The 22931-nt window shown below is 46.7% G+C and overlaps 2 pseudogenes; both read left to right on the plus strand.

Moving 5' to 3' along the window:
* The first annotated feature begins 2563 nt into the window (after positions 1 to 2563).
* Positions 2564 to 15432, plus strand: LOC101399868 (cytochrome P450 2B11-like; annotated as a pseudogene).
* A 1724-nt stretch (positions 15433 to 17156) lies between these two features.
* On the plus strand, positions 17157 to 20224 carry LOC101393180 (cytochrome P450 2B4-like; annotated as a pseudogene).
* The last annotated feature ends 2707 nt before the right edge of the window (positions 20225 to 22931 follow it).

Consider the following 22931-nt stretch of genomic DNA (forward strand, 5'->3'; position numbering starts at 1 on the left):
GGTTACAGGGATTAGCACGTGGGCATTTTTGGGAGACCATCATTTAGGCTACCAAGACATCAAAATAATTATACTGAGTCAAAGAAGGCAGACACAAAAGGGGACATTCCATATGACTCCATTTATATGAAGTTTAGAAAGTACAGCTAATCTCTAAGGACAAACAGCAGATCAGTAGTTGCCTGGGGAGGGGGTTGGAAATGAGGGAAGGGAAGAGTTACAGAAGGGCACGAGGAAACTTTGGGTGATGGATATGTTCATTATCTTGTTGTGTTGATGGTTTCACAGCTGTGCAATATGCCAGAATTGATCAGATTGTACACTTTAAATGTATGCATTTAATTGTATGTCAATTGATACCTCAGCAAAGCATTTAAAAATGATTAATAATACAAACACACACTCACATATAAAAACAAGCTCTTTCATAGATGCCAACCCTGTTCCTCACCTGCGACAGGCCCCCTATCCCTGTGTATTTGTATCTCTGCCTCTCTTCCTCTCCTATCCTCTCTCTCCATCTCTCTTGCACCTTCCCTTCGTCTGCCTCCATCTCTGTATTATCTCTCTTATCTATTTCTTGGTCGCTCCCTGTCTCTGGGTTTCTTTCTGTTTTTACATCCTCCTCTCATCATATCTTTTTTTCATTATAGGTCTTTGAATTTGGTGTCTATTTTGCACTTTTAGTGCATCTTAACTGGGACCCTAAATTCTTTTCAGAAATAGTTGATCCGTATTTCAAGAAAGTTACAATTGAAAAAGGAGATTGACATACCTGAGTTGTTCCAAATGTACTTGGAAGTTTTCCAATAATTGAATTGAGTAAAAATTTTCTAATTAAAATTAAATTCTTGTTTTAATTAGTCTTACTAGCCATATTTCAAGTGCTTCATAGCCACATGTGGCAAGTGGCTACCATATTGGACATGCAGGTATAACCGACAGTGTAACCTTGGGCAACACTCCCCATGTCTCTGTGCTTCACTCTCCCCATCTATAAAGTGGGGACGACAACCATACCTGCCTCAAAGGGCGAGGCTAATTGAGTTACTCTGTGTAAAGCACTTCACCCACCCCACCAGTGATTCCCTGGAATGGAATGAGGACCCAAGCTCAGTGCTGGATCACACACACAGCAGGAGCCAGCATCCAGGTTCAAGAAATTCCATGGTGGCACCTTTCCAAGGGCAGGAAAGAACAGGTTCCACCCCTGAATTCAAGAGGTCAGGATTGTAGGTACTTTCTTCCTGAGTTCAAGGAGTATGACTCAACTGCTACAGTCAGAATCCTGGGTCCAGCAAGAGTTTTGTCTAACATTGCAAGAAAGATGCTGCCTCATCTCCCCCCACTCTCTTTTAAAAGAGAGAGAGAGAGAGAGAGAGAGAAAGAGAGAGAGAGAGAGAGGCAGAAAGTCAGGCCCAGGCCATGGCAGGTGGACATGGACACATTCATTCACAAATCAGCAGATATGGCCTGAGCTTTCCAGAGGCTGGATGGGAGCAGGCTCCGACTCCTGATGGAGAGAGATCCAAGCCCTGGGGATGTCAATCAAACTGCACCCAGTCTCTGAGCTCCTGGTGCTCGGAGTCTAAACGGGGAAAAAGAAATACTGAGAGAGAGCTAGAGAGAGCAGGAGAGAGAGCCACACATGTGCAGATCGTCAGGGAGGGTCAGAGAAAAGTCCTGCACTGTGAAGACAGAGCCAGAGGCAGGGAGAGAACCCCCTGGTGCTGGTCAGAGCAATCAGGCATCCAGGGGACCCGACGCTCCACCTGCCAGGTCTCGGTCTCTCTGTCTCTCTCCACCTGACTCACCTCTGGGTCTCACCAGTTCTGTGTCTCTCTCCCCTCCTTCTGTTTCTCCCATCAGTCCCATCTGTGGTTGTCACAGAAGGGAGAATGAAGGAAGGCGGACTGGAGAGATAGACACTGAGGGTCTGCAGGCCCTATAATGACAGGAACTGGCTGATGTACAAATGCACAAGCTCACACAGACTCACACACAAAGAGTATACCACAATCACTGTGCAAATACAAACACACCTTCAGGTATGAAACTACATGAATACATGCAAAAATATGCACATAAACACACACAGACTCATACACAGAGGCACACATCATGTTCACGGAAATAAAACACCCTTTCACATATGAAAATCATGCAGGCACACACACAGAAGGCACAGACAAACACATGCAAACATAAATATACAAACATGGCCAAAACAAGTAGACAGTGCATGCTCACCCATACCCAGAAAAATAAACACACACACACACATGCACACACAAACACTCATGTCTCCCTTGGTATCTCTACCACAGTATCTCTGCCAACGTCTAGGGAGAGAGTGCAGAGGTAGGGAGTGAGCAGGTCACCAGGCTGCCAGAGCCGGAAGTATGGGTCCCTTAGCTCCTCCCTTTAAAGTTCACACTCCTGGACAACGACGAGGGAGGAGGTGGGGAATGGAAGAAGTTACATAACTAGATGGGCAGGCAGGCTCGGGATAAAAGGCCCAGTTCCAGGCTGCAGTGGGGTGGGAGGCAGTCTGACTGGGACCATGGAGCTCAGTGTGCTCCTCCTGCTTGCTCTCCTCATAGGACTCTTGGTTCTCTTGGCCAGAGGCTGCCCCAAGGCCCAAGGGCACCTCCCGCCAGGACCCTGTCCTCTACATTTCTTGGGTAACCTTCTGCGGATGGACAGAAGAGGCCTACTCAAATCCTTCCTGACGGTGAGATGCAGATGGCCTGGGTCTGAGGGTGGCTCCCTGCCTCCATACTTGGGAATCACTCACCAGAAGGAGGGAGGCATCCTTCCATGCTCAGGGGTGGGATGTGTGAAGGTTGGTGAGTAAGGGTCATGGAGCTGAAGCATGGCGGATGGTGGTCAGACGGGTGTCCTTGCCTAGTTGGAAGTGCGTGGACACTGTCCCTGGAGCAGGCAGGTGGGCATGAAGAGGTCCTGGCTGTGAGACACAGGTGTAGAAATTCACCTTCCTCCGCCACCCTCTCTTGCCTTCCTGGGTGTCTGCTCACCACTGGGAGAATGAGAAAAAGGGGTAGTAGCACCAATCAAGTAAGTTTCTCCTCTGCCGACAAAAGACAGCAAAGACTGGCTCATGGCAGTGCCAGGACAATAGGGAGATGGTGGGAGCGCAGGACAGAGACCAGATACAGAGTTCTTACCAATAATGAACATTAATGCACTATAATAATAGTTGACATTGTGGAGTATTTACTAGGCTCTGTGTCACTGCTTTCCAGGCATAATTTCATGTTTGATGATCTATTTATTTATTAATAATGTAATCCACACCCATGAACCCACTATCCAATAAAAGATTTGGAACACTAACAGTAACTTCCAGCTGCCCTGTGATCCTCCGTCCACTTTCCCCTACCATGGCGACCACACTCCTGAGTCTAGTGCTTGTGATCCCTTTGCTTTGAATAGAGAGCATTTTATCACAGATGTGGAGGCTCCAAGTGCATATCTTGTTTTCATTGTCTTTAATGTATCACAAGGGTACCATGCTTTTGTGTAAACTCCTGGAAGTAGTTTCTTCACTCAGAATGAGGTGGCTAGGGTTTATCTGTATTGTGCGGGAATTCGTTAGGTCTTATTTACAGCAAGAGGGCTGGGAGAGGTGCTGCCCTCATCTTAGAGGGATGGACAGGGAAGCTCAGCCTGGGGAGGGCACTTGTGCACAGTCACACAGCTGGGACTTCACAGAGGGGAAGTTGGGTCCAGCACAGAGGTCTCTTCATCTCCAATGCCCTCGGAGACTGAAGCTGCCTAACAATTGGGGGATCACTAAATCCTTTGTGAATTAGATTGAAGCTGTGGGCTCTCTCCCCTACAAATATCCATACACATTTAACATAATATTTTGAGAGTTCCAGACCCCCTAAATCTCCTCTATAGACCCTCCAAGGATCCCCAAGGTGTCCATGATCCTGCATTATTATGGCATCTTTGTGGAGAGAGACAAAGGGAGAAAGAGATTGAGAGAGGGAGGAAGGGAGAGAGAGCTTGAAAGAGGAAGGAGGGAGAGGGCAGGGGCTAGTTGGTGTCATGATGGGATGAGTTGAGGATGGTGGCTCTACTCCCCCTCCATTTCCACATATGCTTCCAAATCCATCCAGAATTAGATAAGATGTGGTTTCGTGTTCCATATTCAACTCTTACTTGTTACTCAACTTTTACTCTTGGCTTCCTCGTACGTAAAATGAGATGGTGATCAGAAGACTGTATTCCTTTTAAGATTACTGTGAGGATTAAATCTGATATTGCATAAAGCCTGGTGGATAGTAAGTTAAATGGCATCTACTTCGACCAGCTCACTCATTTATTCACTCACACAATAATAATTTACTGGGCGTCTTCTGTGTGCTGGGTAATATTCTAGGCATTGATGATGTGGCATTGGACAGGGTATACAAAATAAACAAATAAGGAAATATTAGGTAGACAAGAGCTATGATGAAAATAAAGCAGAGTGATATTTTAGAAAGTGGTGGGAGCTACTTTAGATTGAGTGGTGAGGGGAAGGCTCAGTCTTGCTTAGTTTCTGAGCAGACCCCCTGACAGATATAGGTGGAAGGCATCAGAGAGAGGCAGGTGTCAATGCAAGAACTCTGAGACAGGGGGCAAGCTCAGCATATTTGGGGGACAACACAGAAGCTGGATCTGAGTGATTCAAGGGGCGAGTGGGAGGAGAAGTCAGAGGGGTGATGGAGCAGCTTTATATATGGCCGTGTGGTCCGTGGTGGAGACTTCAGGTCTCATTCTCAGTGCAGTGGGAACGTTGGAGGTTTTGGAGCAAGTTAGGGATATTAATTAATTTACATTTTAATGGGATTGCTTTGGATTCAGTGTGGGGTGGGGTAGGGTGGGCTGGGTGCGTAGTGAAATGAGTGTAGGGGGGATAGCAATGAAAGTAGGGAGACCAGTGAGGAGGCTTTGCAGATATGAATGTATGTTTTAAGTAAACTTAACTTTTTTATGATTTCAAGTTAACTATTTATTGAAGCTTAACATCATCCTACAAAGTGCACAAATCATAAGTGTGCAGCTCAGTGAATTTTCTCAAATGAACATACTCATGTAAATGACATACAGATAAGGAACAACACGGCCTGTGCCCAGAAACCCACCTCACAATCCCCTTCTAGTCTCTCCCCTCTTACTATCCTGACACCATAGGTCCGTGTTATCTGCTATTGAACATAATATAAATAGAATTATAACGTATGGACTCTTTTCTGTATAGTTTCTTTCACTCAGTATTATGTCTCTGAAATTCATTCATGTTGTTAGGTTCAGCAGTGGTTTGTTCTTTTTCATTGCCGCATAATATTCCCTGGCATGAATATATCATTACATTTTATTCTGTATTGATTGTGATGAAAATTTCATTAATAAGGCTTCTATGAGTCTCCTTCTTCATATTTTTGGTGAATCCACATACACATTTTTTTTTTTTGTCAGGACAATTAGCCCTGAGCTCACATCTTGATGCCAATCCTCCTCTTTTTGCTGAGGAAGGTTGGCTCTGGGCTAACGTCTGTGCCCATCTTTCTCTACTCTATATGGGAGGCCGCCACAGCATGGCTTGACAAGCGGTGCGTCGGTGTATGCCTGGGATCCAAACCTGCGAACCCTGGGCTGCATAAGTGGATCTTGTGCACTTAACCACTACTACATAGGGCTGGCCCATACATACACTTTTTTCTTGGGCATTTTGCTGAGAGTTAAGTTGCTAAGTCACTGAGTAAACATGCATTCAGCTTTAGCAAGTACAGGTGAGGAGTTTCCCAAGCAGCTGTACTGATGGATGACTTTTCAAATTGCATAATCACCCCCCAGAGGGCTTCAATTTCTCTGGGAAAATTGTCGGGAGGCAGACAGCAGGTTGAAGTTGGGTCACAGAAGGATGATTATTTAGTTGCATTGCCAGGGAGATCTGGCTAGACTCAAGGGTACGGGCGAGGGTGATATTAGGAGCATTTAACTGTCTGTACTGTGGAAGGCACCAATCATGCAGACCCTGGCTGGGTGACGGGTTAATCCTTCTGTTGCTGGGTCCCTGGGTGGAGGGTGCGGGCACAGCAGCTAATTATCAATCTAATGTAAGTCTTTCAATGGTTTAACAACTGGGGTGGTCATAGATGTCCACAGTGACTAACAGAACACTGTGGGTGGGTATGCTTGGCAGCTCCAAGAGAAATATGGGGATGTCTTCACCCTGTACCTGGGGCCAAGGCCTGTGGTCATGCTGTGTGGAACAGAGGCCATCCGGGAGGCCCTCGTGGACCAAGCTGAGGCCTTCTCTGGCTGGGGGAAAATCGCTGTCATTGACCCAGTCGTCCAAGGATATGGTAAGGACCTCAGAAACACTGAGGAGGGGCAGGATGGGGTTTGGGGAGGTGACTCTGGGAAGGGATGATAAGTGGTCAAGAGGGACCCAGAGTCTTCTTCCAACTTCTACACCCCTAGGTGTGATCTTTGCCAATGGAGAACGTTGGAGGACCCTTCGCCGATTCTCTCTGGCCGCCATGAGGGACTTCGGGATGGGAAAGCGGAGTGTGGAGGAGCGGATTCAGGAGGAGGCTCAGTGTCTGTTGGAGGAGCTGTGAAATACCAAGGGTGAGCCCCGGGGGACGGGGAGGAAAGAAAGACAGTGAATCAGGAGAGAAGTGTAGTGCACAGCAACAGAAAGACAGAGGGGTAGACGTGGGCAGAGAAAGAGAGGTGGAGATAGAGAAAGACAGAGCCTGAGAGACCATCAGACTTGGGGACAGGGACAGAGCGAGGAGCATGGAGACAGACAGGGATGAGCAGAAGATGGACATAGGGACCAGACGAGATGTAGGTGTGTAGTGTCGAGAACAACGCAAAGACATAGACTAAGAAATTAGCACGCTGTTTACTTGTGTTCAGGGAAACCAATGCATGGATTGATTGTATCTATCAAAGGGAAAAACAGGACTTACAGAAAAGAAAGCAGAGAGAGATAAGAGGTAAGTACAGACATTTTGAAAGTGATGAACTGAGTTTTCCTTTCTGTGGGTGAACTGCTGATGAGCTGGCAGTGAGCAAAGAGGGCAGACGGGTATTCTGCTCTCGGACAGCTGGATGGGCCGTCAAAGAAGCACTTCTGGTTGTTTTTGGATTCTCCTTAAATGGGTGTTTATGAGACACAAAGGTGACAGGGTCATTTCTTAAGAGATTTCAAGACATAAACGAGGAGACTGGGAGGGACAGGCAGAGGCAGAGACACAGGGAGCAACAGAAGAATAGGGACAGAGGGCTGAGAAGAAAGACAGGAAGAAACAGAGTGACACAGAGAGACAGAGAAGGAGACAGAGACAGAGATGGAGGGACCAAGAGAGACATGCAGAGACGAGAGAGTGAAAGAGGCTCGGAGACACAGGAAGAGAAAAGTCAGAGAGAAAGTGAAGCAGAGAAAATTAGAGAGACAGACAGACAGGCTCAGGAAAGGGTCTGCTGGGGAACAAGAGAAGATGGACAAGTGAGACCCAGAGAGAGAGGCTGCACCCACCTGACGTTCCTGGGCTCACAGCCCACCCTCCCTCCAACTGGGCCAAGTCTGTCTACACAGACATCAACTAACAAGTGCAAAATGATTCACGAAGACCAGAGCCTGACAGGTGGGGAGAAGAGATGAAGGGGGAGTGAGAGATAAGGGATAGGGGGAGCAGAGGTTTTTTATCTGCGCATGTGATTGATGGAACACCTGCTCTGCACCACCCCTGCCCTGTGGGACTGAACTCTCCCTGCTCCCAGAGTCAGAGCTGGGGCCTGAGCGGGGACCAACCACACAGCCCTGTAGCTGGGCGGCCTGGGTCTGAGTCCTGTTCCCACTGTTGAGTAACTGGGTAACCCTCGTCAAATGACATAACCTCTCTGTCTGCCCATCTATGAAATGGGGGTAACAATAGAACTGCATGTTCGTCACAGGGTTGTGGTGAGAATTACATGAAATAACACGTGAAGTGCTTACAATAAGGACTGGCGTAATACAGGCTAGTGAGTGTTAGCTGCTCCTGGTCCTGTTTTCTCCATCATGACTGAGTGATGGAGGACAGTCACACAGAGCTGGGGCAGCAGCCAAATGCTCAGGCCTTTGAGTCTGTGTTCGGTGACTTGTGCCTCCTCCCCCCAGGAGCCCTCCGGGACCCCACCTTCTTCTTCCACGCCATCACTGCCAACACCATCTGCTCCATTGTCTTTGGAAAATGCTTCTCCTACAAAGATCCTGAGTTCCTGCGGCTCCTGGACTTGTTCTACCAGTCCTTTGCCCTCATCAGCTTCTTCTCCAGCCAGGTCAGGGAGAGGCTAAGGTACAGTGGGGACGAGGGGGCATCCAGGGTAGGGGAAAGGAGTGACCTGCTTTGGGGGCCAGAAATGAAGCTTAGGGCTGGAAGAAGGGCAGAGACAACAGGGAGAGACAGGGACTGAGAACTGGAGGGAGGGACAGTCGGTGAGACAGGGACTGAGAGACTGAGAGAAAGAAAAAGGAATGAAGTAGAGGCAGAAATAGAGAGAATAAGGAATGAGGGCTTGGAGAGAAAGGAGAGAAGAGGGGAGGAAAAGAGAGAAAACAAGACAAAGAAGGGCAGAGACAAAGAGATCCTGAGAGAGAGAGAGTTGAAAAGAGTGTGCGTGTGTGTGTGTGTGTGTGTGTGTGTGTGTGTGTGAGGGAGAGAGAGAGAATGAATCAGACTTGCAGGCTCTCTACTCTTCTGTCCCTGCTTCCTCTGAATCTTCGCCTGTATCTTGGCAAAGCCCCTCACTTGAAGAAATTCAAAGATACATGAAAATAAGAAACTGCATTTCTTCATTTCCTCTATTCTCCTCCTTTCTCTTTTTTAAAAATGTCTCCCAGATTATAAAGGAATAAGCTCCTATTTTAAAACAATAATAACGTTTCTCTTTCTCGACTAATCTGGAAACACACCTATTGTATATTAACTAAAAAAAATTAAATGGCAGAACAGTATGCCTGCCTATTGTACTTCACAAGGGGTATGTCAGATTCACAGTAGGACTGTTACAAATTGAAATGGGGTCCAGGGTGAGAGTATGTGTGGCAAGCCCAACAGGTGGTTTCAATTATCTCCTCCTTTAGAGGACTATGGAGACAGAAAAGTCTGGACGGAGATCCACCAAAAAGTTAACAGTAGTTATCCATAGAGCAAGGGATAAGAAGGAATTTCACTTCGATATGTTTCAGCATTTTTTGAAACTATTTGCAAGAAGTTCGGTATTACTTTTATCATCAGAAAAAATAATACAAATATGCTACAAAATAAACAGTCCTAAGTCGCCAGTAGGCTCATTTTGTGTAAACATCCTGTTATTAATGCCTGACACAGCAAGGGAGATGCAGGAGGTGGAAAGAGTCAGAGAGAGGTTTTAGCAAAACAGGTAAACTGGCTGAGGTGGGTAGGAGAAGCCCAGAGAGATGATGAGAAGGGGAGACACACAGAGATAAGGAGAGGTGGAACCGAGAGACGGAGAGTGGGGCAGAGACCAACAAAAAGACAGGAGGATGAGAGAGGAAGATGCAGAAAGAGAAAAATATGAGAAGAAAAGTTCCAAGGAGACATAGAATCAGGGAGCGAGGGACTCAGATACAGAGAGAGAGAGAGAGAGAGAGAGAGAGAGAGGGAGATTTCCCTCAGAGGTATTAGAGCCCAGCAGGGCTGCCCCTCCCTGTGACCGGCTCTCTCAGTCCCAGGAGGACCTCACAGTCCCTTCTCTACCTCCTGCCTCAGGTGTTTGAACTCTTCCCCGACTTCCTGAAGCACTTTCCTGGCACACACAGGCAAGTCTACAAAAACCTGCAGGAAGTCAATGCCTTCATTGCCCGCAGTGTGGAGGAGCACCGTAAAACCCTGAACCCCAGCAACCCCTGGGACATCATTGATATTTACCTGCTCCGCATGGACAAAGTGTGGTTTGGGAGATGGGATTTGGAAGGGAGGGGAGGGAGGAAATGTGGGGGGTGAGAAGAAGGTGGGGGAAAGGGGTAGAGTGTGGTGAAGAGGGGGAAGGAAGACCAGAGGATGAGGAGGGGAGATTAGGAAACATGAGGGGAGATGCGGGAGGGAATGGAGGGGGAGATGAAAGGAAGGAGAAAATTGGGAGGAGAGAAGAGAGAGAGAGAGATATACTGGAAATACAGGACAGAGAGCAATAATACAGCAACAGGTGAAAAGACACACAGAGGCAGAAAGAGGCTAGAGAGGAAGAGAGACAAATACACCAAAGAGATGGAGTGAGAGACTGAAACAGAGCCAGACAGAGTGAAGAGAGACTGAGAGAGACAAAGATATGTGGTTGGACCCGGAAAGAACAGAGAAAAGTCAAATGAGCCAGACGGTGTGGAGGGACCTAGAGACAGGTGGAGGGCACCCTGAGAGAGGTGTGTCGGGTGACGCTCCAGCCTCTTCTGATGTGAGTCCTACCCCTCTGGATCCAGGAGAAGTCTGACCAAAACAGTGAGTTCCACCAGCAGAACCTCATCATCAATGTGCTCTCGCTCTTCTTTGCTGGCACTGAGACCACCAGCACAAATCTCCGCTATGGATTCCTGCTCACGCTCAAATACCCCCACATCACAGCTGGGCCAGCCCCGGACATGCAGTCAAGAGAGATCTTCTGGCCCTTTTTGGAATGCAGAAGTGGGGCTAGGGCTCCTTCCTGAATGAGAGACGGCACTTTCCCCTCGTATACCTGGATCACTGCAGGTTTTGAAGGAGCCCCCAACTAGGCCAGCCCTGTTGGTGGATGGATGAAGAAATTTGTCTATCTGTTCTCTCACTGTTTTCTCTGATCAATTAAAGATCAACTCATCCACGCAACCTTCCATCCATCCATCCATCCATCCATCCATCCATCCATCCATCCATCCATCTGTCCGTCCATCCATTCATTAGTCTGTCCTTTTAGTCATTAATTAACCTGTATCCTCAGATTCTTTTATTGATAATTTATCCAAAAACATACACTTCCATCCTTTATTTGGATTAATTGATTCCCCTGTTGATCCTTTGAAGCAGTGATTAATTGAATGAACTATTTGTCATTGATTCAATGGCTCATTCCTTCATTCATGCATCTATTTGTGCTTCTATGAGCTAGGTCTCACTCCTTAATCCTTCCATCAGTCAGTCTTTAAATTCATACTTCATCCGTCTATTCCTTCATTTATCCATTTAATAATTCACTCATTTTTTCATCCTTGATTTCTTCATTGATCATTCAATCCGTCCATCTACTTGTTCCTTTATTTACTCATTCCCTCACTAATTTATTCATTCAATTATTCCTCGATAAATCTGGCCATTAATCCACTCATGTGATTTATTTTTCCAAGAAACATTTTTTAATTAAGCATTCATTAATTAATCTATTGATTGATAAGTAAATATATCCATACATTCATTAATGTTCTTCTACTCATCAATCTTTCCATTCATGAAATGATCCATAGGTTGACTGATTGCTGTATTCATTTGTTTATCCACTTGTCCATGGGTTAATCTATTTGTCTATTTTACTGTTACCTTTCTGAGCACCTAGCAGAGTGTCTCATCTATCCTACATATACAAGAAATATTAGTTCATTTTTCTACTCAACTTGGAGGATTTTGACAGGTTCATAGAGTAGAGTTACTAATCTGAAATTCTATGGAAAATGTGGCACACGAGGTTTTGTGTGTGTCTGTGTTTACCTTTGCATGTGGGGAGATAATCCATAAGGTTCATTAGATTTCAGCAAGTGAGAATTCTTGTTGCTTCTTCCGTCCTCCTCCACTCTAAGCTGGTTGCTCTCAGGGGTGTCAATAACATAATAACCTAACCCTTTACTAGAGGTATTTCCTGGCTCACTGGCCAGTAGATCAATGTCCCTGCTGAAATACCTCATGAAAGGAGGTTCATTGGTCACACTCTTCTGTGCAGAGAGAGTCCACAAGGAGATTGATCAGGTGATTGGCTCACAACGCCCTCCAGCCCTCGATGACCGAGCCAAAATGCCATACACTGATGCAGTCATTCACGAGATTCAGAGATTCTCGGACCTCATCCCCCTTGGCGTGCCCCATGTGGTCACCAAAGACACTTACTTCTGAGGGTACATCATCCCCAAGGTGAGACCACCTGGGCTCCTGCATGCCTCCAGAGTGGGCATCCTGGATTCTCTTCATCTCCAAACTTAACATCCTGTTGGTTTTAACACTAGGACCCTCTTGATTTGTTTTTAGGGGTGGAGTGGGGATGGCGATGGCAATATCTCTGATCTTATGACCCTCCCTCAGGGCACTGAAGTATATCCCATCCTGAGCTTTGCTCTCCATGACCCACGTTACTTTGAAAAACCAGATGCCTTCAACCCTGACCACTTTCTGGATGCCAATGGGGCACTGAAGAAGAATGATGCATTTATACCCTTCTCCACAGGTAAGCTGGACCCACACTCCCTTTCCTAGACACCAGAGTGCAGGTGCCATCCACTCCTTGAGATAATCAAGGAGAGGTCTTTGTTTATTGAGCAGCGAATATATACCAGTTGCTTTACCTGCATGAACCCACTCCATCTTGACTACAACCCTACAGGGGGCTGGAGAAGTGAGATCATGTCCCAAAGGCACATCTTGGTAAGCTTGACCCTGAGAAAGTATTTTAACCTCTCCACATCTTCATGTGTAAAATTTCTGTTGAGCATTGTTCTGAGCTCAATGCTCTGTTTGGCTGAAGATAATACATTTGACAAGTCACATAGAGACACAGTCCCTGCCCCAGGAAACTTGCTGTCCAGCAGGGGAGATGGACATTCATCGTATGGTCACAACATAATAACTAACGTACTGAATTAATGTTTGAAATGTGCTTATAGTGGCTTGACATTAAGTGCTCGCAGGGGCAATTATTATTATAATTAGTCATAATTTTGATAAGTGCTCTAAGGCGGCTCTGGGAGTACAAAATAGGAAGTACTGACAACTCTTGGTAGTTGGTGAGGAAAAGCTTACCTGAAGTACTGGTTTCTAAGCAAAGACCTCATGGTTGAGAATCAACCAGCCACTGGAGAGTGTTTCAGGCAGAGGGAACATCAAGGGAAAAACCTGAAGGAGGAGACAGCGTGGAGCACTGAAAAACTAGAAGAACACAGGCAGCCTGGGGTGTGGGTTACAGAAGGGGAGAAGGGTGAGGAGCTCAACTGGAAGGCCTTGAATGTTGGGGCAAATTTAGATTTATCTTGCTGGCACGGGGAAGACAGGGAGGGTCCTGACATGCTCTGATGTGTCTCTATCCCAGTTCTCCACTCTTTGGCCCCGTCTAGAGAAAACCTCCAATCCCTGAGTCCTCTTCATTTAGTAGAAAGGCAGGCCCAGAGAAACTAATCCTTAGTCTTGAGACCCATCAGTGACTTCATTGACCCAGGGCCTGGGCTCTGCCCTGTGCAATGGCCTCTTCCCTCCCTTCATCTTAAGTGAGAGTTGAGGGCCATGTGGTGGGGTGAGAGACAATTATCCATTCAATAGTCAAGTCCTATGTTTAGAGAGAGACAGAGAGGTGAGGAAGTATGGACAGAGACAGACAAATAAGGATAGAGTGAGTGAGAAACAGAGAGAGACAGAGAGGGAGATAGAGACAGGGGAGACAGTGGTGGAAAGAGACTCAGAATGAATGCAAGACAATAGAGGGAGGAGGGGAGAGCGAGAAAGAGAAGATGGAGGGAGGAGGAGGAGAGAGAAGGAGGGTAAGGGGGAAGAAGAGGGAGTAAAACAGAAGAGAGAGAAAAAAGAGATTGACATAAGCAGAGAAGAAGAAATAGTAAAGGAGAGAAAAGGGATCTGTAGAGGGAGATGAGAAATGAGAGAGAGAGTTGCAGACAGAACTAGATCCAAATAGACAGAGACAGGGAGGTAAACAACATGGAAGAAAGCAGAAAAAGAAGAGACATAGAGAAACAGTGCTTGACAGGAGGCATAGACAGAGAAAAAGACCGGCCCAGACTGCCATGGGCAGAAAGAAATCAAGCCGAGCCAAAAAGGTGTTAAAGCCAAAGGGATACCACAGCGTGTCCAAAGGAGAGTCCCAGGGATGGGGAGGATGGGGTGGGAGGGAGATAACAGGCATCAGGCTGTTATGGAAAGAGCTGGATCGCAGAACCAGTTACAGGAGGAGAAGCAGCTTGGAGCCCCGCCCTGAGTATTTCTAAGCTCATGTCTCCTAACTTCTGGACGTGCCAGAAAGATGTGTACCCTTCCCCAGACAGCTCCACATGGGCACAATGTCTGTCAACTTGAAAGGTCTAGCGAATGCCTGGAAACCCATCCTTGACGTGACCCTCCAAGGTTGTCAGCTTGCAGGTGATGATCCATGGACGTTAAGGAGGAGACTCTCACTGTCTCTGCCTGAGCTTTCAGCCTCCTTTGTCCTTATCTCTCTCCAAACCCATGGTTTATAACCTACTGGGGTGAGGGGGTCCTCACACATCTGAGAATCTAATGGAAGCCATACAGTCCCATGGCAAGTGCATCACTCTCATTCACAATTTTATATACAATCTGGGAATTTTTCAGAACATTTGAAGCTCATGGCTCTCAGGCAGAGATAAAAAGATAACCCTGAGATAGACAAACACACGCATTGCCAGAGACACACCCCACACCCTCCTCACCACACACACCCAGAAACAAATGCAAAGCACTAACTACATTTATAGGGTCCTAAATAGGAGCCATAATAGAATTCTAAGAATTTTCACAAATGTTATTTATTTAACCTCACAATAGCCCTATAGATATGTACCATTCTCCCCATCTTAGAAATGAAGGACATCAAAAATTTTCTGTCAGAAATACGCACACATCTGCATGTGGAGGTAGACAGACAGACAGACACACACACACACACACATCCAACTAGAATTGGGTCCTTAGATTCTGTGGGGACACTGAACCCTTTGCATATCTAACAGAGGCTACAAACTCTCTCCTGGAAAAATGTGCAAGGCACATCCACCAAAGATTCACACCTGGATTCACAGTGTTGGGAATCCCCTAAAAATCCACCCTGGATTGCAGGTTAAAGGCGAACCTCATGCCAATCTGTTGCAATGAACACTGTTGTCTGGGCTTTGGGATGTGACAGGGCAAAGAATGTGCACCTGCCCCATCCCCAAATTGGTGATCCTCTGTGCCCACAGGAAAGTGCATTTGTCTTGGCGAAGGCATCGCTTGCACCGAATTATTCCTCTTCTTCACCACCATCCTCCAGAACTTCTCCGTGGCCAGTATCGTGGCCCCTGAGGACACTGACCTCACACTCCAGGAGAGTGGTGTGGGCAAACTGCCCCCAGTGTGCCAGATCAGCTTCCTGCCTCGCTGAGGGAGCTGAGGAAGGGGGTCTAAGGATTCCAGGGTCATGAAGTGTCCCCACCTCTGCAGAGAATGGCCCCTGACTCTCTCCATGTCTTCCCACCTCTGAGAGACCCACTGCAAGCCTGTATCCTTCCCCTCCTCAGTTTCCCCCTCCATGGGGAAGTCCTTTCTTTGGTCTCACCTCCTTCCGTCATGCCACAGCTCTTCTAAAGACTCAAGGATGTATTTTCCTTCTCTCTGTTAACAGAATTCAAGAAGTGGTGTATATATAGAAATGGGAACTAAAAGTGTAGACCTGGCTCAGGGTCTCTGCAGTTCCACCTCCTAAGCCACAGCTCACTGTGAGGGGCTTCTCCCTTCTCCAGAACAGCCACAGCCGCCACCTATCAACTCCTTGTGGTCCACGATCTTTGCAACATGACCGCACTAGAGTCCTTCTCCTGTTAGCCCCTGTGGTGGGCACAATTATCATGCCCACTTTACAGATGACTAAACAGAGGTGGCGAGAGTGGCATCAGTTGTCTGAGGTCACACGGCTAGTGAGTGAAGGAGCATGATTCACATTCTGTCCGCCTGGATCTAGAACTCAAACTCCTCACCACAGCTCCTCTCCCCTCACATATATTTTGAAATTTAGATGAACTTCATGTAACATAAAATTAACCATTTTAAGGTGTATAATTCAGTGGCATTTGGTTCATTCACAACGTTGTGCATCCACCACCCATATCTAGTTCCAAACATTTTCATCACCCAGGAGAAAACCCCACACCTATTAGCAGTCACTCCCCATTCCCCCTTCCCCTCAGCCCCTGTCGAACACCAGTCTCCTTTCTGTCTCTGTGGATTTGCATATTCTGGATATTTCATGTGAATGGAATCACACAATCTGTGATCTTTCGTGTCTGGCGTCTTTCACTCAGCATAGCATTTCGAGGTTCATCAGCGTTTTAGACCATAGTTGTACGCCACCATCGTCCTCCTGAATCCTCATTCTTACTGTCTCCCCCTTTTCTTCCCTCTATGAAACAGCCTCCTCAGCCACGGCCCTTGAGTTGTGTGATTCTAAACTGGTGACATGATTCCCTGATGTTCTTCTCCAAGTCCCCTGAGACTCAAATAAACATCCAAGGTCTGATGTCCCTGGTGAGGTGGTAATCCATGCCATTTTAGGTGTGACGCATTTATTGTTAGTTCACCAGGGCTCTTTCCTGGAGGTGTGAACTTCTCTGGCACCTCAATACTAGCTCCATGAAGGCAAACCTATTGTCTCGGTCATCTCTGTACTCTGAGCACCTGTAACAGCACGTGGCATATGACAGTTGTTCAAAATACTTGTGGAGGAATGAATGAATGAATGAATGGCTAAATCAGGCAATCCTCAAACCTACCCAACATGGCGCTAGGCTTCCCCTATCAGACCATGTTTCCTTCTCTATAACTCACTCTCCTCTGATGCCCAGATTAAATCCCTGTCCCCAAAGGGCACAAGGTACCCCAACTCTGAGTGACAGCTACTCTCGATCCCTCATGCTGCAATGCTGCCCTCTGACAAAACTGGTTGAGAGCCACTCTTGCAGGGCAACCACCCTAAACCCAGCCTGCACATATCCCACAGCTGACACCATGACCCTTCCTTGAGGGAGGTGCTCTCTGTTCAAGAGCATTGCCCACTAAGCTACCTCGAGCCAACCAGGGGCAATTGGAAGGCAGACTTGGGACCCAGCCAAGATGCTCAACTCCTGGCCTGTGCAGCACCTTCCACCTTTAGGCAGTGAGGGAGGCCTTTGGAGAGTTATCCAGAATGTGCCATGATATATTCCTGGAATACCCTCCTCCAGCAACCACGGAAATAAAACACTAAACAACACACCAGCCTGCCTTTTAAGAGAGATAGCAGGGGGCTGGCCCAATAGCGCAAGCAGTTAAGTGAGCGTGCCCCGCTGCCACGGCCTGGGGTTTGCAGGTTCGGATCCCGGGTATACACTGATGCACTGCTTGTCAAGCCATGCTGCGGCGGCATCCCATATAAAGTAGAGGAAGATGTTCACAGATGTTAGCTCAGGGCCAATCTTCCTCAGCAAAAATAAGCAAAAATAAGGAGGATTGGTGTCGGATGTTAGCTCAGGGCTGATCTTCCTCACAAAAAAAAAAAAAACGAAAAAAAAAGAGAGACAGCAGGAGGGAAGGCAGGCACAGAGAGGACCCTGGCCCTCTCGGCCATCCTGCTCCTCGTTGTTCTCCTTGGCCTCTTGCTACTCTGGGGCCACCCCAGCTCCCGGGGTCACCTCCCTTCTGGACACTGGCCTCTCCCCTTCCTGGGGAATATTTTGTATCTAGACCATCAGGGCTCTCTCAAGTCCTTCCAGGCAGTGAGATGGGGAGGGCAAAGGGTTGCAGAGCAGGAGGGGGCTGGACAGGTGCCAGCTCAGAGGCAGCAAAACAGTTGAGGGTGGGACCTCACAGATGAGCTTGGGATTGTCTTCTTCCAGCCATGATCTGACCCAACATGACCACTAGAGAAGCTTCTGGAATTCCTATGAGGAGGAATGGAGGGAATGTAGACTGGGGGGAGAAATTCTGATAGACTGGAGGCTTTGAGCTGTGGTCCTGCGGGGATTGGGAGGGAGAGGTACTAGAGCTCAGATATGGGGACACTCTGTCATTTTTAAAATCCAAAACTGGGAGGTTCTTGGAAAAGCCAAGAGAGAAGGACACTTGGGGTGAGGGCATGCGTGGGAGACTTGAAGGAGGCCGTGGAGTTCAAGTCTCCATTCTTCCCTGATGGGGCTGCAGCCAGAGGTGTTTGGGCTGCACTGTAAGGTGTGACCCAGGTTTGAGCATGAAGACCTTTCTCTTGAGTTAGAGAGTGAGAACCTGCTGCCACAGCTGCAAGAGAAAAACAGAGATGTCTTCATGATCTACCTGAGGCTCCGGCCAGGCGTCATCCCTTGTGGCTGTGAGGCAGTGAGGGAGGCCCCAGTATATCAGGCTGAGGCTTTTTCTGGCTGAGGTCACATCACCAAACTTGACCCCATCTTCCAGGGAACTGGTGAGTGGGGATGGAGGTGGGGATTGAGGAGAAGATGAGAGAACACCACATGGCTTCTCCCAACCTTCCTTGCGTACTGGACCAATCAGGTGTGGCCTTGCCTGTGGAAAGTCTTGGAAGGCCCTTTGATGATTCTCTCTGGCCACCATGGGGGACTTTGGGATGGGGAAGCAGAACATGGAGGAACAAATCCAGGAGGAGGCTCAGTGTCTGGTGGAGGAGCTTTGGAAATTCGTAGGTGAGCTCTGGGTCAGGGCAGAAGGGTGGAGCGGCATGCAGGGGGTGGGTGAGATGAGGACAATGAGAGGGAGTCAGAGACTGATGGAGAGAGATGCAGAGACAGAGACACAGATGCGGAGACATGTTCAAACAGAGAGAGAAGGAGACAGAGGATGAAGACAGTGGAGACAGAGACTGAGAGGGAGAGGGGGAGAGGCAGAGAAACAGAGAGCCAAGACAGAGAGACAGTAAGAGAGAGACAAACTGAAGACACTGACAAAGATCTATCCAGAAGCAGAAACTACAAGGAAAAGACTTAGAAAGAAAAAGGTAAAAATAGAAATAGATGAGGGGAGACAGAGTGTCAGTGAGGCCAAGGAGAGGGAGCACAAAGAGAAGAGGCATGAAAAGAATGACCGTGGAGAAGAAGGGGCTGAGGCTCTAAGAAACAGAGACAAGACCAGAGAAAGTTACAGGGGCACCAAGAAAATCAGACCCAGACAGAGATGGAGAAAAACAACAAAAGACACAGAGGGGGAGACTCCCAGAAAGAAAAGTGAGATGCAGAGACCCAGTGAAAGCTGGGCTGCCGAAGAGACAGAGAAAGAAACCAGTCAACCAAGCCAAGATGTCACCAGCCTGGTCAGAGCCACCCAGAAGGGCAATGCAGAGACCTCCACGACAGAACCCTCATCGCCAGGGGCCTAACTGAATCCCACCTTCCTCTTTCACTCCATCATGGGCATTACCATCTGTTCCATTGTCTTTGGCGAGTGCTTTAATTATCAGGACACCAGATTCTTACGGCTGCTAAATTTACTGAATAAAATCCTCACCATTATCAGCTCTTTCTGCAGACAGGTGAGGCCAAGGATCCCACGGTGGCCAGGAATCGAGGGGGGTAGATCCTGGGAAGGGATCAGATGCTCTCCGTCCTGAATGCCGAAGCAAGAAGGCATCGAGACTGGGTTTTCTGTGCTACCCACTGCACCTTCCCAGGTGAGGTAATGAGTCAGATGGGGGGTAGGAATCAGACCTCTGACAAAGCTGGGCTTTGAGAGAAGAAACCTCAGCAGATGTAAGAGTGATTGTGGCAGGGCACAGCTGTTCACGCACCACTGAGTCTGTGTGTGTGCATGTGTCTGCTCAGCTGGGAGGCACAGTCCCCAAGTCCACGTGGTGAATGGTGCCCTTCAGAAGTTTCTGTTGTGCAGTGCACAACATCAACACCCACAACAGAAGCCAAGAGAGCTGTACAGGTTATTTGGCCTTCTCTGCTTCCCTGTAGGTGTTTGAACTCCTCTCTGGCATCTTGAAACACTTTCTTGGCACACACATTTGCTTGTACAGAAACATTCAAGAGATGAGAGATTTTATCACTGAGAACATTGAGAGGCACCGGAAAATGCTGGACACCAGTGCCCCAAAGGACTTCATTGATTCCTTCCTGCTCTGCACAGACAAAGCAAGGGCCGAGCTGGATTGGGGTGAATGGGAAAGAGAGTGGTGGACACTCTACTCACATTGAGCTAGTGTGTTTGGGTATGATATTGTGTTTAAATGTTGAAAGACTTCACTACACGTTGGTAGGAATGCCACTAGTCCAATCCCTCTGCTGCCCATTCCTTCCTCAGCCTCTCCGTGTTCCTCTCTTGGAAAGCCTTTAAGAGGTAGCAACCAAAGATTTAAGGTCTGGCCCAGCAGGGGGCCTCCTGTTCTCTGCCCCCCATTCTTTTCTTTAAAAATTATTTTATTGAAAAAAAATTATTTTATTGAGGCCACATTGGTTTATAACATTTGTAAATTCCAGGTGTACATTATTATATTTCAGCTTCTGTATAGACTGCACTATGTTCACCACCAAAAGTCTAGTTTCCATCAGCCACCACACATATGTGCCCCTTTACCCCTTTCGCCCACACCCATCCTCTTCCCCTCTAGTAATGACCAATCCATTCTCCTTATCTATGTGATTGTTTGTTTGTTTATCCCCCACATTTGAGTGAAATCATATGACATGTGTCTTCTTCTGTCTGATTTATATAGCTTAGCAAAATACGCTCGAGGTCCATCCATGTTGTAACAAATAGCATGATTTTGTCTTTTTTAATGGCTGAGTAGTATTTCATTGTATGGGTATACCACATCTTCATTATCAGTTCATCTGTTGATGGGCACTTGCGCTGATTCCAGGTCTTTGTTATTGTGAATAATGGTGCAATGAACATAGGGGTGCATATATCTTCTTGAATTAGTGTTTTCACGTTCTTTGGGTAAATATCCAGAAGTGGAATAGCTGGATCATATGGTATTTCTATTTTCAATTTTTTGAGAACTCTCTATACTGTTTTCCATAGTGGCTACACCAGTTTGCATTTGTACCAGCAGTGTATGAGGGTTCCTTTTTCTCTACATTCTCTCCAACACTTGTTATTTCTTGTCTTGTTAATTATAGCCATTCTGACGGATGTGAGGTGATATCTCATTGTAGTTTTGATTTGCATTCCCCTAGTAATTAGTGATGCTGAACATCTTTTAATGTGCCTGTTGGCCATCTGTATATCTTCTTTGGAAAAATGTCTATTCATATCCTCTGCCCATTTTTTGATCAGGTTGTTTGTTTTTTTGTTGTTGAGTTGTATGAGTTCTTTAGCTATTTTGGAAATTAATCCCTTGTTGGATATATGATTTGCAAATATTTTTCCTAGTTGGTGAGTTGTCTTTTTGTTTTGTTGATGGTTTCCTTTTCCTTGCAGAAGCTTTTTCATCTGATATAGTCCCATTTGTTTATTTTTCTTTTGTTTCCCTTGCCTGAGGAGCCACCTCCAATTCTGATTGGTCAGAGCCCATGTCTGTTCTGACTGGTTGGAAGCTGATGTCTGTTCTGATTGGTCTGGTAAGAGTCACACAGGTTGTTAAATATCTTCAATATTACCTCTGGATGTTCAGCATCAAGAGCCAATCAGGAGAGCAAGGACACCAAAGGACAGAGAAGATAATAACAGCAACAGAAAATTAATCCATAATGTTTCTTTAACACTTACATACATAATTTCAAAACAACTCCAGGTGATGAACTAAGGCACAGAGAGGTTAAGTTCCTTGCCCAAAGGCACACAGCTAGTAAATGGTAGGGCCTGAGCTGGATGCCAGTCAGTTTGGCACTAGAGCCCACCCTTTTGCTTCATTTTGGCCTTGAATAGAGAAAAAGGGAAATAGAGGAATAGGGAAAAAGAGAAAGCAGCACAGAGTACCATGGAGGTGGGTGGGGAGAAAAGAGGACCTAGAAACTAAAATGGATGCAAGGGGAGGCAACAAGGATTGTCCATTGCCACCACCAGGAATGCTCCGATCCTGAGAGTGAGTTCCACCAGAAGAATCTCGTCCACATGATGCTATCACTGTTCTTCACTGGCATGGAGACCTCCAGCACCACTCTCTGCTGTGCATTTCTATTCCTTCTAAAGAACCTGGGTGTCTTAGGTGAGCTGGGCTTATGGTGCATGGAGGTGAAGATAGTCGAGGGTCTCTGAGACCATGCTGGAGAGTGGTTGGCTAATGGGTGAAGACGCCTGTCCTGATCAGTCTGAAAAATAGAAAATCCACGTCCGTAGGGATTTGTAAGTTATAATGAGCATTGCTGCAAACAAAGCTCTTTGAAGTTGACAAGTACTTAGAATTTACAAAATATTTTTCATTCAATGAAGCACCTTATGGTTTAGAAGGGACTTTTGTACTTACGAAGTGTTTTGTAATTTGCAAAACACTTGGGAGATTGTAAAGTGCTTTATGGTTTACAAAGCACGCTCCAGTCACAAAGCATTACCATTCGCAGGACATTTTGCAGTCTACAAAAGCACATGGGTCTTGACAGAACACTTTGAGGTTGACACTTTGAGGTTGACAAAGAACTTGACTATTTGGAGTATATTGCTGACTTACAACTAATTAAAAAGCTCCTTAATTGGTTCTCGTATGGATGGTCTGTAGACCAGACTTTGAGAAAGTTTCGTCTAATCAAACCCCCTTATTTTACAGATAATGAATTTAGGTCCAGAGAGGGGAAGTGACTTATCCAAGATCACATAGCAAATCAGTCAACAGAAGGACAAGACCCCAGTTCCAGCCACAACCCATTTTTATTTTTATTTTTAAAAAGGTGTTTTAATTGTTCAATGAATGTCTACAGATCCTTCCTTAACCAAATGATTCCTTGCATAACTACAGTGGAAACA

Source organism: Ceratotherium simum, chromosome 33 (genome assembly GCF_057802395.1).
Source record: "Ceratotherium simum simum isolate JZ-2026a chromosome 33, ASM5780239v1, whole genome shotgun sequence".
In the NCBI taxonomy this organism is placed as follows: Eukaryota; Metazoa; Chordata; class Mammalia; order Perissodactyla; family Rhinocerotidae; genus Ceratotherium; species Ceratotherium simum.